At 37.9% G+C, this 19082-nt stretch overlaps 1 protein-coding gene across 4 annotated transcripts in view; it reads left to right on the plus strand.

Moving 5' to 3' along the window:
* The first annotated feature begins 1855 nt into the window (after positions 1 to 1855).
* Positions 1856 to 19082, plus strand: part of GUCA1C (guanylate cyclase activator 1C) — a 67947-nt gene continuing 50720 nt past the window's right edge. For 2 of the 4 annotated variants that reach the window (XR_007631005.1, XR_007631006.1), the window contains exons 1-8: positions 1856 to 1945; positions 3213 to 3311; positions 4934 to 5078; positions 5794 to 5922; positions 6002 to 6141; positions 9279 to 9518; positions 10546 to 10794; positions 13163 to 13274. The gene's annotated coding sequence lies outside the window, so the exon portion shown is untranslated. The remainder of the gene's footprint in view (positions 1946 to 3212; positions 3312 to 4933; positions 5079 to 5793; positions 5923 to 6001; positions 6142 to 9278; positions 9519 to 10545; positions 10795 to 13162; positions 13275 to 19082) is intronic. The other 2 variants (XR_007631007.1, XR_007631008.1) reach the window with 2 other exon arrangements.

Below are 19082 nucleotides of genomic sequence, written 5' to 3' on the forward strand. Positions count from 1 at the left end.
TGAGAGGATGAGAAATATGTTCTGGAAGTTCACTCAGCTCTGTATTTTTATGATAGTAAGCTTGCCTTTCCCCTGTGATCTTGAGATTCTCAACAATTTATTTTCCAAACCTAAATGCCAGTGGGTAAGTTTATAAATTTTTGAATTTCAAATATGTAGAATTTAAGCCCTAAAATTAAGTATACAAAGCATTTACATAATTTAAGGACTACATTATTATTTTCTTTGATATAGACATGCCTATTAAACTGATGAGAACTCCTTAAAATTGTATTTTGAATGCTTCAGTAAAGTTTTCTGGAACTTAAATGCATCTGTGTTCAGAAACCTTGCCTGGTCTGCCACTGTTTTTCATCATAGGAGACTGGAATATATTTAGCTTCAGGAAAAATGATTTAGTTGAAATGTAGTTTGAAAAATCCCATGGCACTGAAGACTTTTTTGGGAGCAAATTTTACAAAGTGATGCTAAAGTAGCTCCTTTTGCTTACAGCTCTATTTTGGGGGTTGGGCAGGTGGGAATGACTTGCATTTTAAAAAGCATTTGAGGACCTCTGCTTCTTTTCAACAGGTAAGGTGTCAAAAGCTGTTCATAGGTAAAAAAGCCACACATTCCTGCAGAGTGCTCTACTAACCACACATCTCCATTTCTATTTACAGATCAGGCACTTAAAGCATGTCTTCAAATTATAGGTATGCAAGAGTTCACAACTTACCTAGTGGAGTTTAATGATGAAGAGATGATTCCTGTGCATTTAGGGATTTTCAGGGGACTTAGCTGAAATGAGACAATCAATCTCACTGCAACCCTTGTATCAGATAGGTAGTTAATTGAAAAGTGACAGTCCTGATGCTTTTTTGGCCATTGGAAAAAGCCCTTGAAAGACACCATTATGTCAGTCAGGCCTGTTTTCCAGCAACTACCTACTCCAGTTAGCCTCCTGTCTATGTGTGCTTCTTGATATAGATAAAATTTGCTTCCCATATGTACATTCTTCAACTGCAAACTCTGAACTACTCAAACATGTTGCTCAGGCACAAGATAACTGGCTGGTTTTTGTTTGGTTTTGTTTTTTTTCCTTAAGCCCAAAGGATGTAGCTTCATTCTGGAACGTGTTTAGTTTGTAGGTGACAAATTGTCTGTGAAAGCCTCAGAGGCAACTCAGTATTAATGAGGCCAGGCAGCAGAAGTCCCCATTGTTGCTCAGCGTGGTGAGCCAGTATAATTGGAACTGTATAAAGTGAAACAGAGATAGAATTTAGCAATGTAATACTCCAAAAAGTCATAAAAATAAAACACCTTGCCTCTGCTCTTTCAAGCACCTTGAGAATATACTGCTGCTCTCTCATTTCCTTCTTTCTACACATGCTTTGCCTATCCTTTTTATGAGAGCTTCTTTATGCTCTCTTACTTCATCTTGCATCTTTGCCTAAAGATTGTGTCAACATTTTGTAAGGGCTGATTTGCTGATTTCATTATTGTCAGTTTTTGTTTGGTCTCTTCCAAAGACACACAAGAGAGGCTGCAGCGGTTTGGAGCATTGTGTGACATACCAGGACTCATTCCTTCAAGAAAAGACAAATAGTGGCAAATGTTTTAATCTAAGTCTAACCACCTAAATCTAGCATTAGCCGTCATTCTGAATTATTAACTCCTAAACCTACTTACTATTTTACAGAAGTGTGTCCCATTAAAGTTGTCTCACTGTTCCTTGCAATACCCCTGCAACTGGGGCATTCAAGGCTGGACCCTTACAATAGGTGAATAATAGGCAGATGAATATAATGAATAGTCAAATAATATAATGCCTTTCTAATAGGAAACTAATCCCATGTCTCAATTTATCATAATACAGTTAAACAAGTCATTCTGAAGAACTGAGAAGACAGGTGTTCCAACTCAAAATTTAATAAGAGGTGTCTTCAAGGAAAACCTCTGTAACAGGGTAAGCATTTTTCCCCTCAATTCCTTGAAATACAATATTTTCTTGATTAAGTTATGTGTTTTCATGAAGGATACTACTGTAATAACAGTAAGTGTGGAGAACATGACATTTAAATTACCTTTACAGTTATAAAGGAAAAAGACACAGACAGTGTATGAAATTTTAAAAGTCTCTGTCTCAGATACATTCCTCTGCTTCAGTGTAGAGTCAGAAATATCGAATTATTTTCTTTATCCATTAGGTACATATATATTCATATACTGAAGATTGCAAAATTGTTACAGCAGAACTGATCATTTCACTTGCACTTACACTTAATACTCAGCCTGGATTAGTGCCAGACAGGTCTCCACTGTGACACAGAAAATCTATTGATAAACATTCAATGAACAGGGCTCACCAAAATTTACCTTAGATCATCAGAACCTCATGTTGCCCCACTTCCAGACGGCACGCAAGGTACTCATTTTCAGATTTAGAAAGACATGATGACTTGAATAAAGTTGCTTCTTTCACAAAAGCAGGACAATTCTTTGTGCATTCCTGTGAACTTCTTTGACACTGAAAGTGTTGAATTCAGTAAAATGGCAATGAAAGCCAGCAATGTGAATTGCAATATGACACTTCGACAGCAGTTTACTGTTAATCATTGAAGTATTGAACTGATAATTAGAAAAATATTGAGTTCTGTCACACAGAAGCAACATTTAGAAAATATTCTGCTCACTTTTTATTACAGCTTAAGTCACACTACAGGCTCTACACAATAACAAATTAACTCAGTTTTGGCAAAGGTAGGAAGCAAAAGAGTGCAAACATTCAATCTATTGCTAAATATCAATGAACTTACAGAAACTGTACCAGGAAAGACAAATCACATGGTTGGCTGGTTTTGTTTTGTTTTTAAATTTGGATGGGGGAAGGAAGGAAATTATTACTGTTTTGAATAAAACATATCAATTATACAAAATGCAGGCATGGAGTGGCCTCTGTAAGCGTAACTGTATCTACATATTATTACCCTTACATTTTTATTAAGGGCAAAAGAAGAAACATGTTATGTGTAATACCAAGAATGTAAGTCCAAATCAAATCTTAACAGTCTAACTAAATAATATTTATTTACCCCATATGAAGTTATTATGGAAAAAGGAGAAGTACTTTAAAGAAAAAGTACAATAATACAGAGCTGTCATACATGTGCTTCCTAGTATCTGCTACTGTTTCTGCTATTATGCTTAGTCTTCCAATGTCCTTTGGGTCCTAGCATTGAAGGTTTCATAAAGAGGGAATCATGCAGCTCAAATCTTTAGCCATGACGAATATATTGTGGATTTCTCCCTTCTCATCTTAGAAGCCTCTTGAGGTAATACTTCTGTGTTTGCTAATGTGTCATACTCCTTGCTTAATCTTTACTGATTAGTTCATGGTGCAACAGAATTTCCAATATATGTTGTATTTCACACAAGTTGGATGCTTGTTCTCTGCTCTCTTTGTACCTCTGAATGAGGTTTTGCTCAGCTCTGAGTCTGCATTTCTTCAGCTGACCATCAGTGAGTTGTATATAATGCTGGAATCTCCCGATGCCAACCTACAACCCATCTCTTACCATCACATGCCTTCGCTTCTCTAGACCACCTCCTCTGTCCACACTTTCCAAGATCTCTCCTATCATACTGTGTCTTCTACAGAAGAATATCTGCATATGACTATTATTGTACTGTACAAAGATGAGCAAAAATAAGGCAAATTAGGCATAAACACCTGGTCATTAGAAAAATTGCTCTCAAAAAGCGAAGTTGGGAAATTGCAGGTAGCTCAAGAGAAGCTGGCTGTGGCTAGCACAGCAATACAGTGTGTACTGGGTGCCAGGGCTTCTTGCAACCCGCCCCAGAAAGGGGAGGGTAACCCAGGTTCTTATTAATAAATCCCTTGGGGTGGATTAGAGTGAAGCAACACTGAATAATTGGTGTTTGTAAACCTATATATGTAGGGTTTATTTTAGAACAGTTTTGTTTCAAAGGTAAGCAGGTGTGGTGCCATTTTGGGTGTTATCATTCTACAGCAAAACAACATCTGTACATATGTTATCATCTATACAGCAATATAGCACCATTAAAGCATGGCAATGTTAGAGCATCTATAGCAACATGGCATTGTTAATACTAAAGCATCTGTAGATAAAGCATAGCAATATAGCACTATTAAAGCATAGTAGTATTAAAGCATCTATGGCAATAAAGCACTGCTAAAGTACAGCATCTATAGCAGTAAAGCATAAAGGTAACACTTCAGGAAATGCATAAGGGACAGAAAGGGAAAGAAAGGATAAGGGTGGAAAGAAGTATATAGTCACTGCCCAAGGGGTCCAGCAATGAAACTTGGTAGCTACAGCTTCTGTCTGTTGGTTGAAGTGGTGGCCTTGGTCCACTGGGGCTGGGGAAGCCCCCCACACAATATTAAAGATGTTATGAGTTATTATACACTTCCAGGTCAGGTGGGAACACCTTGTACCTCCCTGTGACTCTACAATGGATAGTGTCCCAGTCAAACATTTGAGATGCATAGCCTAGGCTAGATGAGGACATTGGCATGAGAAAAGGGATTTTCCCACCTTGCAGGACTTGCCTCTTCTTAGCCTCTTCCCTTCCTCAGGCAGGCATCTGCACCAAGGATAGCTGGACAATGGCACCCACTTATCTGATCTGAAGGTCCTTTGGCAGTATTCAGGGAGGGGTGGGCTTTGCTGGGTGAGCAGCTGCTTCTTTTCAGTTTGCAAAAGTCTTCTGGTGATCTCAGACCATGTAAATCATTAACTGTTTCAGTCTCCGACAGGGCTACTCTACACCAGCTATGAAATTATATATGTCTTCCTTAGTAATGTGATCCCATTTAGGGACATCACTCTTGGAAATGTTTTGGAACTACTTCGGGTAGTTTTTTATATGTCATGTCATTTCTATGGTACCATATTTTCTCTCCTTGAAGGATTTATGGTCCCGGTTCCTGACTTTTTAATAAGAAGGCTGACAGCAGGTTTCAGTCATTCCTACTGTGGGTGGGCCATCATCTCTCACACTTCAAGTCAAGGCATTTCATCTACCCTGAATGTTACCCATTCTGGGATGTGGAGGTAAGTCAGGAAATATGAAAGGCAGACTCCTCTGTAATGGGCTAATCTGAAGATTTGCTTTTGTTTTTAACAACAGCTGTTTGCTTGCTATTGTCTTGATATGTTAAATTCATGCCAGTTCCAAGAAATGATTAGTCATGAAGGATGCAGTCAAGTACCCAGAAGAAATCTTGCCTCAAGAAAACTTGCCTCACAGGGCCTCATCCCGGTGAGGGCAAATGGATATGTGACTGAGAGCCAGGCAAGTTAGTGGGATGTTATAAAACTGTTCTGTGTGTGAAGCAGTGGAGACATACATCCTAATTTCATGTCCATGGAGAGAGTTGGGGATGCTTTTCTTCAGGCAGGGGATACAAAGTCATGTTGGGGATCTGCATGCAAAGCTGTAGTCTGAAAATAACTTTGCAAACAAGTCTTCAAATGAAGCCTTGCTTCTGGTTCCTCTACCAACAGGAACTGACAAGGAAATGTTGCTGTCCATGTGATGCTCGACCAGACATCTTCCCATTGGTGCTCCTTTCTGGTTGTATGATTTTGGCACAGTCTTCACAACAAAGTGGATTTTACCTGCCTTTGGTGCAATTACAACTAGCCTTTTTCGCAGATCTAGTCAGCAGTGCTAGTGTACATCCAGTGCCTGTCTCTGAGCAATATATGCTTCCTAGAGCTGACAGTTGAAATTAAAATTGCCTGTTTTATCATTTGATATTAACAGGAATGATGTGGAGCCCATTCAGAGAAGGATCTATTGTATAAAACAAAGCCTTTCCTCTAGTCACTCTGGAGAACAGCACTGTATGAGAATAGTCCTGTACTTTAAATCTTAAAGATAACTTCTTGCCAGGTAATGCAAGATAATGATAGCACATAATATTCTTCTCTTGCTGCTTCTTTCTCATGTATTGATTTGCTTCATACTACAGGTGTGATAGACTAGGGTGCTTACCCTCTGTTCCTCTGAGCACTTTGACGAAACTACTACATTTGTCAAATGACAAAAAGAATCATCTTAAGAGAGTCAATTGAGAGACATCAAAAGCCACTGGAAAATCTGCAGTCCCAGGTGTGCTGTTACTTGAAAATTATCCAGCTTTCGAGTCATCTGTGGTTAGTCTTTGAAAAGTTCTGCTCAACTCAGGCTGGATTTGAGAACTGAACACTGGATTTTTTTGCTGGTTTTCTGGGCTCCCTTCCCTCCTTATCTCTTGGGAAGAAAAGATAAAAAAGCAGCGTGGTTAAAGGGATTGTGGGCCACATGGTACTTGTCCCGTGGCAGCTGTTGGGTTACCATTGCCTGGTTAAAGGTTATTTAATTGAACACATTTTATAAAAAGCAATATTAAAAAAATTCTCAAAATCTCAAAATCAGCTTATTTTTCACATAAAATATTCTGACCATACAAGCATTAAAACAATGATGCTAACATTTAGGGTATGAGTGTTTCATGAAGTTTGTCTTAACTCAGGGTTTTTCAGATAGGCATTAGGAATCTGGAATCAGCTGCTGTAACCTCTTATCCAAGTGCAATGTAGATACTAATAACTCTTGAAATAATTATGCATTTTTGTCAAACACCAAGTTTGCTAGGAATGAAACAGAGGTTGATCAGTTTGAAAGATGTAGACCTTCTTCCTCCTAAACCTGAAATATAGAAATCATTGTTTCTTTAAAGCAGTAGTAAGTTTGGGAATTGTAGGTTGTTAGGAATAGGATATATTAGTAGTTTACAGCCGAGTTGTTTGCTAAATGCTGTTAAGGAATTGCCTTCCCTAGTCCATGGAAACAGTGGTCAAAAGGAGTGCAAATGCAAGTATGTCTTTCAGGATCTTGAGCCTAAGCCCAGCAGTTGGTTTCCAAGGAGAAATCAAGGGGCAGGGGGTAAATAAACATCTGCTGTTCACAGGAATTTGCATTACAAAACTGTATAGTACAGTGCTTGTTCAGATGACAAAGTTCTTGTTCTCAGAAACAAACTTATAATAACAAGGACATCTGCTTGTTTCTGCCATAATTAAGGAACAGAAAATTACTGTTTGGTCAAGTTATCACTGTGTGATACATAATACCATTCTTTTCATCCTGATTTCCAAATCTGTCTTGTCTTGAGGGAAAAAGAAATCATAAGACTTTCCCTGGATATATTTAATGTCTAATTGCTGTCTTAACATTTGAAATTTTCCTTATCAACTAGATTTGCAGTGGTAGCATAGTTCTAAAAATTACTTAGCATGCTCATTTTTAGACTACCTCATTCCATCTTTCTGTCACATTATGCTCTTTTTCAAATTATTCTACTGTTTTCAGAGAAGAGACTTGACAGAGTTGTTATTAATAATCAGAGATGAAAACACAGTGCCTCACGTAATTCCTACCCTTTGCTAGGTAGCGATAAAAGGACAGGAAATTGTTTCATGTTTTATTTGTCTTTGTAGCCTCCACAAGTGTGTATCAAGCTGATTTCTGTAATTCTTGTGAAATCGGTTCTCATATGTCCGTTGTGCTGTTTGCTCACAGGCTGTGCAGCATCACACATACCCTTCTGCCCCATCCCAGCAGCTGGACCATGCTGCAGTGTTCGGGTCTGTGCCGTGGGACCTCCTGCTCTTCAGCTGTACAGGGCTGCACCTCCATGAGAGTGGGTCTCTGGCATCCCAGTGTGCTCTGTGGAGCTGCCTTCAGAAAGTGGGACTTCTCCACCCTAGAGTTTCCAGTGTGGCAAGCACTCTCTTTTCAAGAGCTCTATTGCAAAGTAGCTGGGGCTACTTTGTGCTTTAACATTTTGAACACATGTGATAGTTGAAGTAGATGGATTTTGCACAGTCTTTCTAAAATGTTTGCTTTCTTTCCAGCTCCTCTGATGAAGTGGGAATTAAAGAGTGCACGATCCTGCCATCTCTCACCATTTACAGGTGTTCTACAGGGTCTGGTTTGAGGTCTTCTCACACTCATTTTCCTTCCCAACTCCATTCACACCATTATGTATCACTTCAGAAGACCAGGGTTTTTTTCTAAATCATGGGGTGTCTGCTCTGCCTCACTGTTTACTGCATCTTTGGCTGATCCTGATTTTTCAAATTATCCATTTTTGCCTGCCCTCAGTTTCATAGCCCATGAGTTCTTTAGTGACATCTGTAGTGTAGTGACATTTCTCTATCTGTTGCTTCATCAAATTTTCCATTCAAGTCACTACATTTCAGTGAAGTTAGTTTTGTTTAGGGTTTCACCACTGCCCTTTGGGCAATATGTGTTTGGCTTATTAAGGATTTCTGACCACAGTTTATATAAGAATCAGATGCTTGGACGTGTCTCAAGTCTTGCAAAAGTTGCCAGTGTGAAAATGCTCACACAAGGATGGTTAGTAGTTGTGTGGATTTTTTTGAATCTGTTTTTAATAGAAAAACTGAAATCACTTCAAATACAGGAAAGTGCATCAACCCCACCTCTTTTGATGTTCTTTACAAAGCTATTAATACTCTTCACTTTTATCCCTTCAGCTCATCTGTATTTTTGATCCATTTTCTGTTCTTCTCTAGGGATTTACACACAAGTTCCCCAATATCAAACATCAGTTTCCACTTATATTTCTTTCTTTTCTAGAACAAATTACATCTCCCTACATAGTTGATAAATTGATCAGAAATTACCACTAAATTAATTTACCAGTCAAGTTCTTCGTGATTTAGAATTTCTCTTTTAGCACGTCTCTTCTGTTCTTAGTATTATTTTCTTAAAATTTCTTTTGGTAATGTTTCTTCTCACCAATTGGATTACTCTTGTCTTCATCTAGTTCTCTTTTTTTAATGAAGCTTGTCTATTACAGCATTAGTTATCCTTGGTTTTGTTATATATATCCTCTATATCTTGGTATTTAATCACCTTGTAGCATAATCTTTATGTTCTATTTATCCCAATGCTTGCTGTTCTTACTTAATCCTGCTTCATCTATGCCAAGTTGTTAGTTCTCCCAAGAGGAATATGAGACAAGGATTTAGTCTAAGAGTTTAGGTCATGTAGAATATAGGAATTCACTGATGGTCCAGATTTGGATCATTTGTCTAAAGATTTCATAAGTCACTGTGCACCAGCAAAAATAGAAATGCTGAAGCTTTACTTTGAAATTTAATTTGATACACTTGTGTCACTGCCATTCTGACTGTTTGTTTTTTATCCTACATTTATCTAAACTATTGGCTTTCCAGTCTGAGGGCAGTCTCTATCTAGTTCCTCAAACTGCCCTTCCAGAAGATGGAAACAGTGAAGGCATTGGAGTCATCTCTGCCAAACTGAAAAGCTGCCAGTGCTGAAGACAGCTTTTTTATTCTGTATTCTGCTGTACCTTCTTTGATTGAGATCCTTTGCCAAATGCTCTTGAAAAATCTAACTACATGCTCTGAGTTTGCCTTTATCTTGGTGGTAGTACCTTCAAAGGACTCTTGCAGGTAAGATAAATGTTCTTTTCACAGTAGAAATGAATATGGAATAAAACTTCAACTATGCATGGATCTGAAGGAATGTTGAAAAATGTGACAAATTTTACTATGGTGGCTTTCTACTACCTCTTTACACTCAGCTTTTCAATTAAAGCATCACTGCTTTCACTAGAGTCCATTTTTTCAAAATTCTCACTTGAACTACAGAATCTTTTGAGGATTTTCAGGTGAAGAGGGGTTAAGCTCTTTTTGGGTGCTTCTTGAACTTAAGTCACCTATCAAAGAATAATAAATGAATTCCTAAAATGTAGTGATAGTACAATGAAGAAAAGGGATGCATAATATATACTTTTTCCAAATGCAATACAAACACTTATTCTTAAAAAAAAAAAAAAAAAAGGAAGAAAATAGTCATTGTTACAAATTCTTTTTTTTCCAGAAAGGAAGTATACATGCTTTCATATTTTTGAAAATTTGTGTTTGTTTTCATGCATAAACAAACTTTAGCTATTTATAAAGAAATATACAAAAATTTCATGTAAAGAAACCTCAGCTGAAAGTACCTGAAAGCTGTTGCAGAAGCATTACATATGGCTTGCCCTGTTCCTCTTCTCTCTTAGCATTTTCTTATAGCACTTCTGGGAACAAAATAGATAATGAGGTGGGCCCTTGGGCTAAAGTAAGTCACCAACTTACCTGTAGTATTTCAGTCCCACAGTTAGGAAATTGATATATCCATATATTCCATCAGAAAGGTCCAAATATAATTTTATACAGAGTAACCACTCTTATAAAGCCAGTATTCTTTGTGCAAAGAATAATATGTAAATAGTTTCTGCACGTAACATGTTTTCTGAGTGTTGAAAATGTATACAGGATAGCTCTAAAGTATTCCAAGGTGAGCTACAATTTATATTTTGAGCCAGTGTGATGTATGAAAATGAATTATGCAAACTGCTCATATTAAAACATATTACTATTCCCATTTTTGATAAATTGGTTTATTTAATAAATTTGCATTCTGCTTGTCTTTCAGTCTTCTGGAGAGTCTAGTTAACACACAACCTCAAGACCTTTGAGAAGCAAAAACTGAAGGGACATCTCATATTCTCATCTCTTGAGTTTCCTAAAAGCAGAAAATGGAGAGTTCAGGTAGCTGGTAACACCCAGGAAATGCTGTGCATGCAGTCTGTGTGGTTGCCCTGCACAGGAGCAAGGAGAGGTGGTATGATGTCACCAGAACATATCCAGGATGCACCGTCTCTGAAAAAGCAGGTGTCCACAGGTGAAGTGACCTTTTTTTGCCATATGCTTGTAAGGGTAATCAGAAGTCATTTTGAAAGAGGGGGCTGCAGCTTATTTCTGTGGTTGTTTCTTTGTGCTGCTACATCAGGGGGCAATGCTGAATCTGAGCACTAACTTGAAATGTCAGTTGCTAACCTTTTGAACACTCATTCACTGAGCCCTTACCATTCAATGACAGGCGTATATAATTAGGTGCCTAAATTTCCTGCACCTTTTTCCTAGAGGCCTTTTTCATTAGGACCACAAAGAGCAAACCCTTTGTTCTGGAGGAAGCAGAGCCACAGGAACAAATGTATTTCACTGTTTGCTTTCCTGCTTTCTGACAAACACCTACAAAGCAGTGCTAGAATAAGAATGAAAATACTCAACATACACAGTCAGCTTTTGGCTTTACATTGTGCAAAATAGAAGCTTGTCCCCAGAAACGTTGCGTCCCACAGGGACAGTCTACCTCATTGGAAACCCATTTAGTGTTAGCAGAAAATTAGAAAAGGTCAAACTTTATGCTTATTCATGAGTTACTCTGTAAAATCAGAGAAAATTCTTAAGCAGACAAACCAAAGCAGAAGTGATGCAGGTTTCAGCATAGCTGGCCTCATCCTTTCTCTATGGATGGTCATACTGAGGAATCAGTTCTGATATTTCTGTGCCCTGAGAACTGCAGGAACAAAAGGACCACAAGCAAAAAGGCAAGTTCTTAAATGTGCTATACTTCAGGACAGAGACTTCCACCTCCAAAGAAAACTAGATCACCTGGATGATGAGCATACTGTATTTTCTTTTTGAACCCTGGTACAGTATTACAGTCCCTCATTCCCCACCTTACTTCTAGCTGTGTGTTTGCAAAGTGTTTATTTTGTAACCGAGCGATTTCCAGCGTGCTTTCAGAAGCATTAAAGACTGTGAAAACACTGTCAAAAGCGATTTGCCAGACCTAATTTGAAGCAAATATTTATTCTTTCTTTGTGAGCCCTGTCACCTCCGTGTGGGAGCTGATGCATAGTCTCCTGGGAGGCGTGGGTGACAATAACACGGGTCCCCACGCCGCAGCCACGGCTGTCTCCTGGGCTGACGCAGAGTTGGGTTTTCACGCAGCTGCTGTGCCACTGTGGTAAGAAAGCAGTTGCTTCACTAAAGCTCTCCGGGCAAAATACCACGAAATTAAGGCAAGGCAAACCTCCAGCAGGTGTTTGTCACAGAGCTGAGGCTGATGTGAGGGGGCACCAAGTACTGGATCCTGCTTGCTTTAGACACGTTGAATAGTAGGTTTCTCGAAGGAGGAATTGCTCTCGGTATTTTTAAAAGAGTTCATGCAAAAAAAACCCCTAGCCTTAAAACGCTGTTGGGGTGTGTATAGTAAATGATTTTGTGTTTTCCTTTCCAGCAACATGAGAAACCTCATTTCAGGTTCTGAGGCAATTTTTTTAATAATTAAGGAACCATTGATTTTTCCCAGGGGAATCTTCATTTGTGTGCACAGGCTAGAGTGTCACTGAAATGCAAGTTTTCCCTTTGTCATTGACTGACAGAGGCACATGGAAGAGGAAACACAGTAAAAAGAAAAAAAAAATCTTTTCTATTAAATACCACAGAGGGAGGACTCAAAGAAACATGTGAAGCAAAGAGCAGCCTCAGGTGCAGCTAAAAAAATTCTATAAGAGGCATTTCACTTTCCAGGAAGAATCAGCACATTTAATGTTAAGCTGGTTAGGTTAGGTTTTAATGCATAAATTATAGCATACCTTAGCATTGCGATGGGTACCAACTTCCCTGGAATAATCTCAAAGCCAGCAATCAGTGTGTACTCCTTCTGTTGTTGTCAAACACCTATTTTTATGTAACTCTCCATTTGTTTAACTCACGTTTACTGCACAACAAAACACAAATGCATGGTTAGCTGTTGGGGATTTTATCACAGTGGTCATTCAAGGAACCATTGTTATTTTTCCCTCAAGCATACACAAGTTGGTCTGTCTTTTAAAAAGTTGCTCTCCTAATACCTTTAACCCTGCACGCTGATTTAAGAATTGTAAATACACTGGATTAAATTTTACTGTATTTCATGTCTTATTGAAAAGTTTTCTTATAAGTAAGTACCGACTACAGGTTTTAACATCTTCATTTTGAAACCAGTTGGCAGTTCAGAGAAAGACACTGATTTTTTTAATTGTCCTTGACACTGGCTGTGTGGAATACCAGGTTCAGGAGCATGTGTTTGGTATATACAGTATAGTTAGCAAGTGCTTTGGAAAGGGATGTTCATATGCTGAACCACAAATATTTCTACACATCTTTTAGTTCACGAATGATGATGAAGCTCCTCTTCTCTGATGGTAATTTTATTACAGTGATTGGATCAACTCAGGATTAAACCATCTCGGATTTGGCAATAGCCTCTTACACTGTGATACCATAGGTCATGCTTTTGACAAGAGGACTAATTGCATTGTTTCTGTGAAGGTTTGTTCATATTTATGTTTTTTCATTAGAATAGCACCTAAACCATCTTTCAGACAGTTAGGTCACAGTACTTTGTTACCATCTTTTATTCAGAACAAAAAACTAACTTTTCTTTAATTAAGTTATTCTCACATTCCCTGAAGTGCAAAATGATAGAATCACTTTTATTTCAGATGGTTGAGAATTCAACCCCCACAAACATTTTCAAAGATTAAAGGTGGGGGAAGGGGGGGTGTGTGAACTAAATAAATGGCTTTGCCTTGGATAGAGACCAGGCCTCAAGCACTACAGATTTCATTCCTAAGAGAAAGGGATCAGAATGTTAATGTATATAAAATTGGGAAAATAATGTGATGTTACAGCTCCTATAATTTAACTTGCCCAACATTCCTGTGTTTTGCTAGAAGAAATAGAATGTCAGAAAGCAGTAAATAAAGCTGTACGTTAGTACAAGTCTCAATTATAAGGCATGGCATGAGTAATGCTTTTAGTTAAACTGGCTGGGGTAAAAACTTATCAGTGCTGTCAGTCTTCATGCTTCAGGATGCACATTGATCACTCAAAAAGATTGGGAAAAAAGGTGTGCTCCCACAACCCATTCTTCCTCCTTTCACTGCAAGTTTGTTGAGTATGAGCATCTCGATAGTTTGCATTCTGGTTTATTTGCTTTCCCTGTTGTTGACTCCTGCTGAAGATGACATGAAATATTGGTTTACCCTGATAAAATAATTCCTGGTCATGTTAACAGCAAGATGTAGTGAGGAATTATGTGACCACGTGTGGACTGATTAGCATTTTATTTGTTTTCTGATTTCCTTAAAAAGAGGTGTCAGATCTGTCTTAGGAAGATTAACCTGTCATTAACCTAAGGGCTATCAAGAAGATAAAGGCTTGTCAGCCTATAAGCTGTTAATTGAAAACTCTTTTTCTATAGCAGTCACTTAGCAAAAAGTAAAAGCATCCAATTTCACCCATATTTTTCTACAAAATCTGCAAGCAAGGTGTTGCACAAAAAAATGGTGCTTTAAAGATAGAGCCCTCTATCCTGAAAGTTTGTTGCTACAATCAGAACTGTGAACTGGGATGCTTTAGCAGTGAGGTATGTTTGTTTCCCAGAAATGCGATTTAAAATCTCTTCCATGCACCCCTGGCACAGAGATGTAAGTCACATCTGGAATGTCCTCTGAGAAACTCAAGGCCTATTTCAAAAAGAAAAAGAAACATATTCTGCAAGGTGACACAGAAGGAGACATCCAGGGATTGATTTCAAATTGTTAAGGCATTCAACATACATGTTGTTAAGGTAAAAATACCTCCAGCCTAGCTTCTTTCCTATATAATTTTGCAGGTGCCTCTTCCCAATCTAAAGGAAAACACCTGTTTTGTGAACCGTGGATGCTGTTACAACTGATGTGAAAAAAAGTGATCCAGAAATTATCTCTGTGAGGAAGTTATTTAAAATACCATTGCTGTTGTGTGAGAATAAATCGTATCAAAATTGGACACAGGGACGATGCTAAACCGCCTGCTGCTTAAAAAACCATTTTTTAAACTAGTGTCCTATAGTACTGTACCGTCATTGCAGACTGAAAGCAGCTGTGTACAAATATGAATTTACCAAGTTTCTTTTAAAACATGATAAAAGGCCTTGCTGTGGCAGGAAAAGTACCATGGATGGACTTTCAGTGTCTTAAAGCCAGTAATGCTCTTAGCATGGTGACTGAGAACTCTACATATCTGGCTTGGGATATCACTTGCCTTAATTACTTCTGGATCATTTGTCTGATCTGCTGACTTCTTGAAAACGTAAGTTTGGGGATGCAGTGAAAGTCAGCCTACAAATCTGATGATAACTTCAATTAATATTTTCTTACAATTACATAAATATAAACAACTTAGAAAAATATTTAGCCCTCTAAATAGTAGGTTTATCTTTTCCCCTCTCTCTCTCTCTCATTCCCTCTCTTTCCAGAGGGGGGAAAAACCAACCAACCAACCAAAAAAAAAACAAAACAAAAAAGCTACTGATATAGTATATAGGTGGTGAAAACATCTGATATCTATTAACTTTCAGAAATTAAAATTTCATAGCCAAAGGCTAATTTGCAAAATTATAAAGAAATATAGGAAAAGTAGTGTCTTGAAAAGAGTGTGAATTGAACACTCCAGAATCAAGAGGGTGAAGAGTAAGAGGAAGATAAGTCAGGCAAAGCTTAGAAGGTATTACCAGGTTATGTTCATGAATTTGCTGAAGCGTTTCACTATAGTACAGAATGGGACTTTTAGGGTACAAAGAGTATTAAAAAAATCCTAATGTCATTTTTAATTGAACAAAAGGAACCTGTGCCAATTTCTGACACCCTTGGTGGAGAAAGAGAAGGATTTTCAAATCAAGGAGCAGTCTCTATAACAGAGTATGGATGGATAGTAGTTCTTGTGTTAGGAATTAGCAGTCAATTTAAGAGCAGAATATTCCTGAGCTGATTGAAAGCAAAAGAATTCCTTTAAACTAAATGTCAGAAGTGTTTTGAGTGCTTATAGCACACAACTGTTTGTCATAAGGGATACAAAGTTTGGTACTGAGCAGAGCTCCAAGGGTATATGTTATTTATTATCAGACCTTGGAGTTCATCCATTTTGGTGATATTCTGGGAAGCTGTTTAGATTGCACTCCTTTTGGTCAAGATGAACCATAGTTGTGTTACTTTCATTTACACTGTGTTCCATGTTTTTCCTGAATACCTACTGTATGCAAATAAAGTGATTTTTAAGAGGCAGCGTGCATGATAGAGCTGGATTATAGATTAGTATCATCTGGCCCAAGTTTGCAGATCTTACTAAAACATGTTGCAAATGAAATTGCCCACTCACTGTTTCCTTTCTGTAACAAAGGGCCAGTGCTGCTGTGCAAGCAAAAGTTGAGTCTATACACCATACTTAATACTGCTAAAACCACTACATTATTAGGACACCTTATTGAGTTACACTAAAATTTTTGTTTTAGTGACCAAGTATCCACCATAATACAGGTTTTACCAAATATATATCATTTGATCGCAATCTGTCTTAAACTTTTGCTTAGATAGTGTTCTGGTTGTCCTATAAAGGATGAATAGCTATAAACTCACTCCAAATGGTTATGCTTTAAACATTAACTTTTAAAAATTACTGCATAATTCTCTCCAGGTATGCCATACCCCCAGAATGCCTGTCTTTTCTGTTTCCATGTGAGTTTCTTTTAGCTCTTTTGCTACTGTTTCAGTTTGTTTAAAACACATATACACCTCTTACGCTATGATTTGCCTTTCTTTTGCCTAGCTCTCTGCACACAATCTCTCTCTCTTTTTTCTGTTTCAAGCCGTGCAAACTCCGGCATTTTGGCAGAATGAAAGTAGGTAGTAATATTCACTAATACTAGGCTCAGGCTGTTTGTAAAAACTGGGCTGGGTCTTCTTAAGTTCCTGGATATAATTTTACGTGCACTGACATCAACCATTTAATCTGTCAGCTGGAGTAATGTTGGATAGGTTTGATGGATAGTTTGCAGAACACGTATTATCCCTGCTTCATGACTAGCTGAAATGCCTGATACTCATTATACCCTGCTTTACCTCATTCTTATGTGTTCAGACACGTAGTTCATTACTTTTAACAGTTTTCATCATGCCTGAATGGTGACAATAACAGCTTCAGTATTGCTCTCTTTTTGTAGAAATGTGTTGTTAAGAACTGGAGTAAGTTACATCTGTCTTGATCCTTTCCTTCCTTGGGAAGCATGACATCGCTTCCTTTCCTCATCCCTTTAATCATCTCTTTGGCCCTGTTGGCATTAGCTGCATCAACACACTTCAGGGACATGGCATAGCAAAGGCTTTTATAAACTGAATTGAGAACTTACCGTGGTCACAAGAGATGAACAAAAGCAGTTAGTGCTCTTCGTCTTGCTGGATACTTTTGATCCACTAACAGCACCCTGCTCTTTGGGAGCATTTTGTTTTCATTTCTTACGTTGTCTTTAATTCTGGGGGCTTGAGGTGGGATTTTTGATATTGGGTTTGGTTTTTTGATGCTGTTGTTTGGGTTTTTTGGGGTTGGGTTTTTTGGGGTTTTTTTGCTTTAAGCTAGAAGCTTGCCTGTCTCCTTTCATAAGCTAATAATCCCTGACTTCCTATGACTCCCGTACCAGACAGGTAGATCCATGATTAACTTTTTTGGCTGATCTGATTTCATTGCAGGTGATAATCAACTTTCTTTTACCACAAAGAAAGTTACAGTACTGTTCAAAAACACTTCATAAAACCATCTTTCCAGGGCATCTGTACTGATAAGCAAGAGTGCACGTGGATAGAAGATAATCAATGCCAATTACACTGTGAAAAAGCCTCTGCTATTCTCAGATGGTGACTCCTATCACCTCTATAATAAAGGCCTGCTACTAGCTCTGTTACAAATCCCTGCTCTTCTGAAATATATATCAGTTCTCAAAGTATACTCTAAGATAAAACTTGGTATAATAAACCTAATATTGAAGAGCAAGTGTGAAATTACCCACTCATTTTTCAGGAGGCAATAAAACAGGGACGTAGAAGCAGTTATGTGCTATATATAAATGACAGGAAATTGTAGGCTAACATGAATCTATACCTCTGATCAAACAGGGGATTCAGTTTCTGTCTCTGATAGTCTCCATCCCACTGAGCACTTTCCCTGTAAAACCAGTCCTGTTTCTTCTCCTTCCTTTTGGACTTTGCATGTCGAAGGGCAGAATGAGTGAAGAGACTGACCTGGTGCTGTCTTGGGCTGTTGGGTGGGAGGTTTAAGCTGCTTCAGTCAGCTTTTCGTAGCAGCTGTGAATAGGGTTCTTCTGCTCACATCAGTTCAGTCACTTCTGTATATCTGCTTATAATGTTATATATTAACTGTCAGCAGATAGACATACTTAAGATCATTATGTCGAGCTAAAGAATTTACAAAGAGCTTGATCTTTTTCAGCAACTCTAGTAAAATGCTTTATGTGAGCTATATATATATATATATATATATATATATATATATATATCTTTGTTCTATACTGTGGCCAGCAACTGAGTACCTGCCAGCCACTTGCTCACACCCTCAGCCACCTCCAAGCCCCAGGAGTTGGAGGAGAGAACGGAAACAGCAAAAATGAGAAAAAATTGTGCTTCAAGATATCAAAAGTGTCAAATCTGTTTCACAGTAATGATGAGCTGGTGTCTGGAAATTTATTGGATTGAAATGGGAAATAACCAGTAAGGAAATACTTACACCTCAGCTCTGCCATTTTAAACCAAACAACATCAGTGGACCTGTTTCTGATGAAAATAGAAGCAAAGATAAAGTAGGATGCAGTTGCACCCAGTGAACCAGTAGCACCTGACTCTTGTTAGCTATAGCCATGTTTTTAATCAAAACTTCAGTAGATTAACACATAGAAAACTTGAATTTATTGTAAATGGCATTTTATAAACTTCACTTTAAGATGACACCAAAGACTTACTATGGCATGAGGTTTTTCCTAGATTTGAATGTGGAGTCTTATGCATGGAATTCTTTCTTCCATACCCATTGAAATGATTATTTTATTCTTTTAAAGATTCAAATTACAAGTGCAGCTAATTTTGAAAAACTAATTTTACATGCAGCATTTTTTTGAAAATAAATGCCTCTTCATGTAAATGATATCTATAGAATTCTTGTTTATTCTTGTTGTTCTTCATTTCCTGGTAATTTATTTTATAAATATAGCATTGAGACAATAAATTTAACATTCTTGATGAAAATGCAGCC

Source organism: Myiozetetes cayanensis, unplaced genomic scaffold (genome assembly GCF_022539395.1).
Source record: "Myiozetetes cayanensis isolate MyiCay16 unplaced genomic scaffold, myiCay2020 scf5-8, whole genome shotgun sequence".
Taxonomy (NCBI): domain Eukaryota; kingdom Metazoa; phylum Chordata; class Aves; order Passeriformes; family Tyrannidae; genus Myiozetetes; species Myiozetetes cayanensis.